The sequence below is a fragment of the Octopus bimaculoides genome, chromosome 25 (assembly GCF_001194135.2).
Source record: "Octopus bimaculoides isolate UCB-OBI-ISO-001 chromosome 25, ASM119413v2, whole genome shotgun sequence".
NCBI lineage: Eukaryota > Metazoa > Mollusca > Cephalopoda > Octopoda > Octopodidae > Octopus > Octopus bimaculoides.
In genome coordinates this window covers 19,085,819-19,096,003 of record NC_069005.1, presented here as the reverse complement: position 1 = coordinate 19,096,003, position 10,185 = coordinate 19,085,819, and the positions used below count along the sequence as shown (strand labels likewise).

Genomic DNA, 10,185 nt, shown 5'->3' with positions numbered 1-10,185 from the left:
AATAATAATAATAATAATAATAATAATAATAAAGTAAAAAATAAATAAAAAGAAACACCGATGTTCATGTTTGAAATTTAAGAGAAGAATTTAATGGAAGAATTTGTGGAACGCAGAGTGAAAGAGAAAGAAAGAGTGAGGTGCCGACATATTTAAATGGTATTTAAAATAAAATAAAAAGAACCCAGTGAAATCTTAAATTATACATGTACATATGAATCTATGTATTATATATGCATACATACACACACATATATATATATATATATATATATATATAATTATTTACATATTACAAATATAATACTAAATGTGGTCGAGTTTGTCAAATGAAATGACTCGATTCATTCGAAAGAAAATAATTATATTAATAAATATTTGGTTGAAATAGAAGAATTCTCGTTCATGGTCTGCGTCGGTATAGATTTCAAAAGAACAAAAAAAGGAAGTTTTACAAAAGTTTGCAAACCAGAATTAAAATATTTTGTGGTGAAGAAGTGAAAGGAACCCCTTTCTTCGTCGCTGAGAGGTGAAATGTTTATTGATATGAATAACCTATTAGACCATGCTTCTGACTCGATAGCTATTTCATTGGAAGCATTCATAAACATTTCATACGAACACGAGATTTACGAGGGAGACTCTTCGTGGCTGCTGGTTCTACTAGAAAATACAAAACAAATCTTTCAACTGACAATCTATTATTATTGATAAAGATAGACGGACAGATTGGACAATGTCGTCTAAGATAAGACTGTCTGAAAATTAGGCGGAACAGTCATGAGTAGAATGTCGTTAATCATAGGTTAACTTAATTTGAATTGTTACGTGCCTAAACGATAATATTAGATATACACGAACCAAAACAAGAAGCATCTACATGATGGCTTTAATTCCTAGAAATAGCAGCTAAATCTTTCTCCAATCCCATTCTATTATCTTAAAAAAGAGGTGGGGCATGAGATATTGTAGTCCTAGATACACTGTCTGTGAAAAAACAAAAAAGAAAGAAATGGTCATAGTTCTGTCTTTTTGATCAAAGGTAACCTGGGGTTAAACAACAACAACAAGCACACAACAAACTTATCACAACTTAAATATTTCAAGCATCTCGAAGATATTAGTGGAATGCAGCCAATGCATTTGCAGGGTATAACTAAGTCAGTTTTGTTTCTGAGTTCAATTCCAGCAAAAGTTGGTGAAAAATAAGTACAGTGTAACAGCTGAATCGATCATGTCCACCATAAAAACAAACACTGAAATACTTTTAAAAGAAAATTTGGCTATGAATTGAGCAAAATGTATTAATATTGGCTATTTGTAGAACAAGTAAAGCAGGAGCAACATTATATATATATTACTGGGGAAGGCCGGTTTATGGGATTACCCTGGGTTTCCCATCCATAAAGGGTTTAACTATATGGCATATCGTCAGACCCCAAAACCTGTTAGCCTAAGACCGAAAAAATATATACTGCTCTACATCTTAGAGTGGGCTTCTTCGGATTTATTTTTCTACAAACGATATATATATATATATATATATATATATATATATATATATATATATATATATATATATATATATATATATAGGGTTGAGTCATAAATAATTTCAGTTTTTGTGAAATATATTTATTCATGAATAATTGAACAATTAAATAATTTCTATCAATAGTATATTCGCCATTTTTGCCAAATCACCTCTTGCCATTTGGCAGGTAGCTTGTTCATTCATCTAAGGTAAAATTCAGGCGGTTTTGAGCTGAAGAAGTTGTTCACGAACATTTTTTACCTGGTCTTCAGAAAATTTTGTAGAGAACGAAAAAGATGGAAATAACTTAGTGCAAGGTCTGGTGAATATGGTGGATGAGGTAGAACAGACTAGCCTAAGTCTAATAATTTTTCCAGCGTGATTCTAGCTGAATCTGGTCTTATGTTATCGTGAAGAAACACGACGTTTCTGCTGTTGACGAGTGCAGGGCATTTTCTTAGAAGATTTTCATGCACACGTTGCAGCTGTTGAGAATATAAATCTGCATCTGATTGCTTGAGAAATGGATAATTTCTCTGTCTCGAAAGAAGACATGTCGCTGTAGATACGCGATCTTCTTTAAAGAGCATGAGGAACCCAAACGCCCAACTTGTTCACTTTTCCTATCCTTTTCAAGTGGCGGCAGATTGTGGATTGGGATGTGTTGAAGTCAAGTGCTAAATCTCGAGTACTTTAGCGGGGACTGCATTCCACTAGTTCTCTTAAAGCATTTTCATCGAAGTCTGATGATCGTCCTGGTCTGGATTCATCTGTCAATGATTTATCTACAGAACGAAACTTTGAGAACCAATTTCGGACTTGGTACCTTGACCATAAACACTCTAAATTTTCTTTGCTGTTTTTATTATTCCCAAACTCCCACATCACCTGTATATCGAATGATCGCCCACATGTCTAATATGCACTTCTAATTGCTTCATTTTAAGGTGTGAAATTTTAGTTTAAATTACGATGCCCACTTATTTACTGCTGATGTAAGAATGACCGGTGGACGCTCTTTCTAAACAGGTAATTTGCGGTTAAGGTTAAAACACTTCAACTTTGAAATGCGTTGTTATATTTTGTTTCTAATAAACGGAAATTATTTATGACTCAACCCAATATATATACATACACACACACATAAATATATATATATATGTATGTGTGTGAGTACGTATGTATATATACGTATGTGTGTATATATTTATATACACAAATGTACATATATATATATATATATATACACACACATAAATATATATACGTATGTGTATATATATATATATATATATATATACATACACAAACATATATACACACACAAATGTATATACGTATGTGTGTGTATATATATATACATACAAGCATATATACACACACAAATATATACGTAATGTGTGTATATATATATATATACACACACAAATATATATACGTAATGTGTGTGTGTATATGTGTATACACACACAAACACACATATATACACGCACACACAAATATATACACACACATATTTATATATAACATATATATACACACACATATATATATAACTTCAGCAATGTCGATTGAAGAGAGAAAAATTAAAATGACAACAATAATGATAAGGCGAAGTAATTACAAGACAGAAATAGAAATGGAATGAAAGAAAGAATATGTTCGTAGTGGTGTGTTATTGTGTCGTTCTTGGAATTCTCAAGAAATGCATCAAAACTTTGGCAATCTCCATAGAAAAGAAAAATTAACGCGAACAAATGAATTAAAACTGCAATAAAAATAGAGGAAATGAAAAGAAGAATAAATGACTAAAGACGTATTGCGTCGTTGCTGGAATTCTGAAGAACATTTGGTCAAAGAATTATTATAATAACAATAATAACAATAATAATTTAAAGTAATATTATTATAAATAATAATATATTTCTATACCTGAAATCACGGAGGATAATTCAGTAGATATGTTTTAAAATAACTTTTCTTCTCTCATTAAAAAAAAAAACTGAAAACAAAAAATAGGATGTAGTTATTTACTACATCATCATTATCATCATCATCGACGAAGACGACGACAATAACTGCAACAACAGAACGAATTAGAAGACAAGGCCACAGATTGAAAAACAAAAACAACAGGGTGACGGGGGAGATAACTGCGGATAACTAAATTATCTCCCTTACACACATAGTCGTGATAGAAAAATGTGTTGGCACTCCGTCAGTTACGACGATGAGGGTTCCAGTTGATCCGATCAACGGAACAACCTGCTCGTGAAATTAACGTGAAAGTGGCTGAGCACTCCACAGACACATGTACCCTTAACGTAGTTCTCGGGGATATTCAGCGTGACAAGGCTGACCCTTTGAATTACAGGTACAACAGAAACAGAAAGTAAGAGTGAGAGAAAGTTGTGGTGAAAGAGTACAGCAGGGTTCGCCACCATCCCCTGCCGAAGCCGCGTGGAACTTTAGGTGTTTACGCTCAATAAACACTCAAAACGCCCGGTCTGGGAATCGAAACCGCGAATCCGGTGCCCTAACCACTGGGCCATTGCGTTTCCACGATAGAAAATAGGATGCTTTGAAAAATCTCTCTCCACACACAGACACATATATAGATGTGTGTGTGTGTGTGTGTGTGTGTGTATGGGTATTTGAGAAAAAAATTAGCACAAATGGGTAGCATGCTTATTCTCAGTGTTTTCACACACACAGATACATATGTAATGAAAAAAAGTTCAAACGGGGAATTATTCCATTCAATATCATGCTTATTATAGAGATAATGTAACAAATTATACTTTACACTTCTATATTTAACTGTGCGTGTGTACATTACTTATTTTTGCTTCTGGTGTTTTCTGCCTTTCTATTAGAACCTTTTACCTGGGAATTTACTTAAAATTAAAACAAAAAAAAAAGAAAAAATCGTATGCAACAGATAAGTCGTCTTAATTACATACCAGACATTTAAGTCGTCTTAATTACATACTAGACATTTAGCTGTTATTTTTAACATAACGAGTTTTCTGGTGGGGGCTTCATTTGCTTTCATTGTTGCACAAACGCACAAAAACGGAGAAAATGAAACAAATAATGGACGACTTGTTCCGAAATACCCCAAGTGGGGAACAGTTCTCAAAAATAACCCCCAAATTGTTTTTTCCCAAAATTAGTATATGCTCGGAATCTACATAGTACGAGGTATATTTGTAGATAATTTCATTGAAAAATATCCATTTTCCTGAAAGTTAAGACGAATTGGACTCTGGTGAATTTTCCGAAAATTCTTCCTCACCCCCTCCTAAAACAGTTTCCGAAAAGTTTTGTATATTCGGGATCTACATGATATAACACATATTCATAGGAAATTTCATTAAAAAATATCCATTTTTTTGAAAGTTATGATCTTCCAAATTGGGGGGGGGGAGACAGAAATCTGTAGTTATGCCGAATCGATAACAAGTACTTCCTTGTGACAATGTAAACTTTCATAACCTGTGGTATACACCTCGCTTGGATATTACCACTTCTGAGGTTTCTTTCGCTATGAAACAAATGTAGCCCGGATCTTATCTTCTCCATCCTTGTGTGTGTGTGTGTATATATATATTTACTTATCTCTACCTGCATCTCATTTTTCTTTTTTTGTGAATTATTATATACACATTAAGAAATTATACTGTCAGCTTCAAGAGGGCAATGCAGGGAATTTGAATAAGAGCAAGAAACAATTCACTGCCTGGGGTCTGGGAATCAAACCCACAATCTAGCGACCATGAAATTACAAGCACACATGCACGCACACACTCATACATAGGCACAGGCAGAGCAGTGTGTTGAGGCAGCTTGGTTCCCATGTAGTCTGGTGTTCAGTCCCACTCTTCACCACTTTAGGCAAGTGTTTTCTACTATAGCCCCAGGCTGACCAAAGTTCTGTGAGTAGATTTGGTAGATGGAAACTGAGAAAGAAGCTTATATATATGTGTGTATATATATATATATATATATGAAATATTCCTTTATTTGTTTCAGTTAATTGACTGCAGCCATGCTGGAGCACTGCCTTTAGTCGAACAAATCGACCCCAGGATTTGTTCTTTGTAAGCCTAGAACTTATTCTATCAGTTTTTTTTTTGCCGAACCACTAGGTTACAGGGATGTAAACACACCAACATCAATTGTCAAGCGATGGTGGGGGACAAACACAGACACACACATACACACACACACACACACACATATATATATCCATATATATATATATACGACAGCTTCTTTCATATATGATATGTACTTCATCCCATATTGAATTAGATGGAGATTTCAATAAAATGACAGCCACTCTACAACTAACAATTTAGCAACAAAGATTGCTAGGAAATAGAAACAGTAAATCTGTACGACATATTTTTCAAAGCCAATCTTCACATGTCTTTCATAACTTAAAAGTGTAACACACACACACACACACACACATATATATAAACTGTTAAGTTTTTCTTCTGGTTGGATTACCTGTGGTTGTTAGTCATTGTTACAAGGAAAATGTTGCTTGCCTGCTGTTAATGAATTTCATTGGTCATTTGACTTAGCTGTTTCCACCTACCATTCTCTTGTGGCCAAAAATTTGTGAACTCTTCACTTCTCTCCTTTCAACAATGACTTGAATCAACAAGTAATCCAACCTGAAGAAAAGCTGAGCTGTGTATATGTGTTACACCTTTAAGTTATGTCAGATATGTTCAGATTGGCTTTGAAGCATAAGTAGTATAGATTTACTTTTTCCATTCCCATATGTGTGTGTGTTTTGTACATGTGTGTGTGTGAAGGCACATAGCCTAGCAGTTAGTCTGTCACACTTACAGTCACTAGATCATGGGTTTGATTTCCAAACGAGGTAGCATGTTGTGTTCTTGAGCAAAATACTTCATTTCACATTACTCCGCTCCCCCTTTTGATCAGTGGGGAATGTTGGCCTGCTTACCTAGCCAGCAGGGTGGTGTCATTCGAAAGCTAAAATATGCAAAGTGCATTGTAATCAGTGATGTGTAACAAAATCTGATAATCTTGTCAATCGTGTGACCACATGATATACAAATATATATACAATGGGTTTCCTTACAGTTCACAACAATCAAGTTTCATTCACATGTAGCCCTAAATATAGACAAAGACATGATAGTCACTACAGGAATGTTTTGGATCATCTTTGGCTCAACCAAAGCCTATCTGCAATTAAACAACAAAAGCAACAGACACAGCACCACAAGCTTCTTTGTAGTGCTGGCCTTGATACATATTATCTATAATAATAAAAGCAAAATTCTGTCTGTCTGTCTGGAACCCCTGTATCTCAGTCTATATTTGCTCTACATAGACATATTATACCTTTTTGGAATCAGGATGGTCCCAGGATTGAAAATCTGCCCTTCATTTGGTTCTTGAACATCCAGCATTGGGATCTGATTTAAAAGCATTTGGGTTGCTATTTCTAGCAGGTAAAGCTTGACTGATTCATGCCATCTTGGTTATATCAGAGATCAAGGGGAAAATAAATGACATTTGCTTTGTTAATTTTATGTCAAGATTAGAACTTTGGGACAAATTGGCCAACAGTTGTAATTCAACTTGGGATTTCGACAACAGAATGATTCCATTACAGAATTAATTCTCATCCGTCCTTAACCTCTGATTAAACACCACCAGGGCATATAATCATTATAGACATATTAAAGTCATACTAATTAGCTCTCTTTAGTTTTGAGCTACAGACCCAATTAGCCCTCCACAGGAACTGGCTTAAAAGACCACATGGAGTACAGCTTTTAAGTTAGTCAAAGAATAAAAAGCAAGCAAAGGCAACCCCAACATTGCTGAACTGAAAACAAACAGAAACCTGTTTGCTCTTTTTATTTTCTGTCTACTATTCTATGAGGTATATCCTGTTACTAAATCAAAGATTTTAATGAAGTAACAAGTGAAATCAATCTAAGATCCACCAACGTGTGCAGAACAATTTTAAGATGGAACATAAAGTTGTTTCTTCATCTAACACACGAGCAATACAAACTGAAGAATTATCTTTACTTAAAAAGAAGCAGCTGAGGGTATTTTGTACATTTTTAAAGCAGAAGAGCTGCTGTTGATGCTGCTAGTATTGCTGTTGCAGTTATTGTAGTTGTTGTTGTTGTCATTGTGGTTGTTGTTGCTGTTGATGCTGCTGTTGTTGTTGTTGTTCTTGGTGGTGGTGGTGGTGGTGGTGGTGGTGGTTAGCTCTGATATGTTCAAGGTATTTGGCCATAACTATCCCATCTTTTACTTCCATCACAATTGCATATAGGAAATCCCCATCATCCAATTTTGTTTTAGAAATGATTTCAATGGGATTACTTAATCCAGGATTTCCTTTCTTTGCTGAAGATTGCTTAGTGTGACTAGTGGCAGATTTAGCTGTTATTTCTTGAAGACGGGGTGACCACATAGTAGCTTCACTATTACCTCAAAGTTGTATATGCAAAGAGTGAAACAGAAACAAAAATGTAAAAAAAGGTTTTAAGAGTCTTTCCAATATGAGGAATTCATATTCACAAACAACACCCTTCAAACATGTAGGTATAGGTGTGTAGTTAAATTCGTGGTTCAAGGTTCAATCCTTGGACAAGTGTAATCTATTGTAGCTTCAGATTAGCCATGCAGATGGAATTTGGAAGCCAAAAGCTAGAGGCAGAAGTCCATCAAATATACATGTGTGTGTGTGTAATATCTACCTATATCATACATCCCAGAAGGTGGCAAGCTGGAAGAATTGTTAGCATGTGAGGGGAAATGCTTAATGGTATTTCATCCGTCTTTACATTCTGAGTTCAAATTCCGACAGGGTTGACTTTGCTTTCATCCATTTGGGTCAATAAAATAATTACCAGTTGAGTTCTGAGGTTGATTTAATTAACTTAATCTCTTCTCTCAAACTGCTGTCCTTGTGCCAAAGTTTGAAGCCTATATCATACATCTCAGTCACACAATCAGTTAGTTTGAAGAAATGTGGAGGTAAGGTGAGGCATGGCTGAGTGGTAAGAGGTTTGCTTTCCAGCTACACTGTTCCATGTTCAGTTTCACTTCATGGACCAAAGCACTATGAATGAAATTGATAAATGGAGACTAAAAGAAGCCAGTTATATATGTATGTATATGTGGTCAATGCCAGTGCCACCTGACTGGCCCCTGTGCTGGTGGCACGTAAAAAGCATCCACTATACTCTCGGAGTGGTTGGCAGCAGGAAGGGCATCAGCTGTAGAAACCTTGCCAGATCAGAATGGAGACTGGTGCAGCCATCTGGCTTGCCAGTCCTCAGTCAAACTGTCCAACCCATGCTAGCATAGAAAGCAGACGTTAAATGATGATGATGATGATGATATATATGTGTGTGTGTGTATTTATATAATATGTTGATATATATGTATGTCTCTTAGTGTTTGTCCCACATCACCACTTGACAATAGGTGTCTGTTTGCTTATGTCTCCATAACTTAGTGGCTCAGCAAAAAAGAGACATATAGAATAAATATCAGGCTTAATAGTAATAAGTACTGGAGTTGTTATGTTCAACTGAACCTGTCAAAGTAGTGCCCCAGTATGGCCACAGTCCAGTGACTGAAACAAATAAAAGGTAAAAAGATAACACACACACACACAAGAATTTGCTGAAAAATTCAAAAGCTGACTAAGATACTCTCATGGAATGGGACCAAATGAGTTTTATTTTTCAGCATAATTCCTCTTATGATCCACACACTTCTTCCATCAGCATTGCAGTGCTTGGACCCCATTTGGGAAGAAGCTTCCATCCTGCTGGTAAAAAAGGTTACCAACAATAAATATGATGTCATCATCACTGCGATACTGGTTTCGAGCCAAGTGGTTTTTCATGTTGGGAATATATGAGAGTCAGATGGGGCCAAATCAAGAGAATAGAGAGGCTGATCAACCAGTTCAAAGCCAGTCATGCACAACTGCCATTAAAACCAAAAACTTGGCCACAGGATATGCTAATAGCATTGGCTTATTTGATTTATAGTCAATCACATGTCATTGATCACCCTGTAGTGAACACAATCAATGTTTCTGTTGGTGGTGGCAGTTGCAAGATGTCCAGGCCTTGGTTCATCTTCAAGGCTCTCTCTTCCCTGCCTACTTTTGCACTGTCGATAAAACTAACTGCATTGTTTCTTTCCTGGTAAACTGACATCTGACTGTTCAAAGAAGACTCCAAAAGTAACTAGAAGTGACTTCTCTTGAAGATGGACAAAATTTGGCATCATAGTTTTATCAAATACCTGCAGAAAAAGGGTCTAGCCCCCAAGGACATTCATGCTGACATGATTGCTACATTAGGGGATGATGCTCCAGCTTTGTCAACAGTGCAAAAGTGGGCAACTAAATTTTGAAGGGAAAAGGAAGACTTTATTTGACCAACAAGATGAAAGCTTCTTTACCACTGCAACCCAAGCACTGCAACACCGATAGAAGAAGTGTGTGGATCTTGATGGGGGTTATGTTGAAAAATAAACCTCATTTAAAATAAAGATTCATGTTTCTTCTGCAGCTACAGTTCATATATAATCAGTGCATTTATTTGATTGTTAATTAG

General features: G+C 35.5%; 1 protein-coding gene across 3 annotated transcripts in view; it reads right to left on the bottom strand.

The window, feature by feature from the left end:
• The window catches only part of LOC106874415 (myb-like protein U), a 216,939-nt gene extending 213,294 nt beyond the window's left edge, over positions 1-3,645 (bottom strand). For all 3 annotated transcript variants that reach the window (XM_052976703.1, XM_052976706.1, XM_052976707.1), the window contains exon 1: positions 3,467-3,645. The gene's annotated coding sequence lies outside the window, so the exon portion shown is untranslated. The remainder of the gene's footprint in view (positions 1-3,466) is intronic.
• Between the last annotated feature and the right edge of the window lie 6,540 nt (positions 3,646-10,185).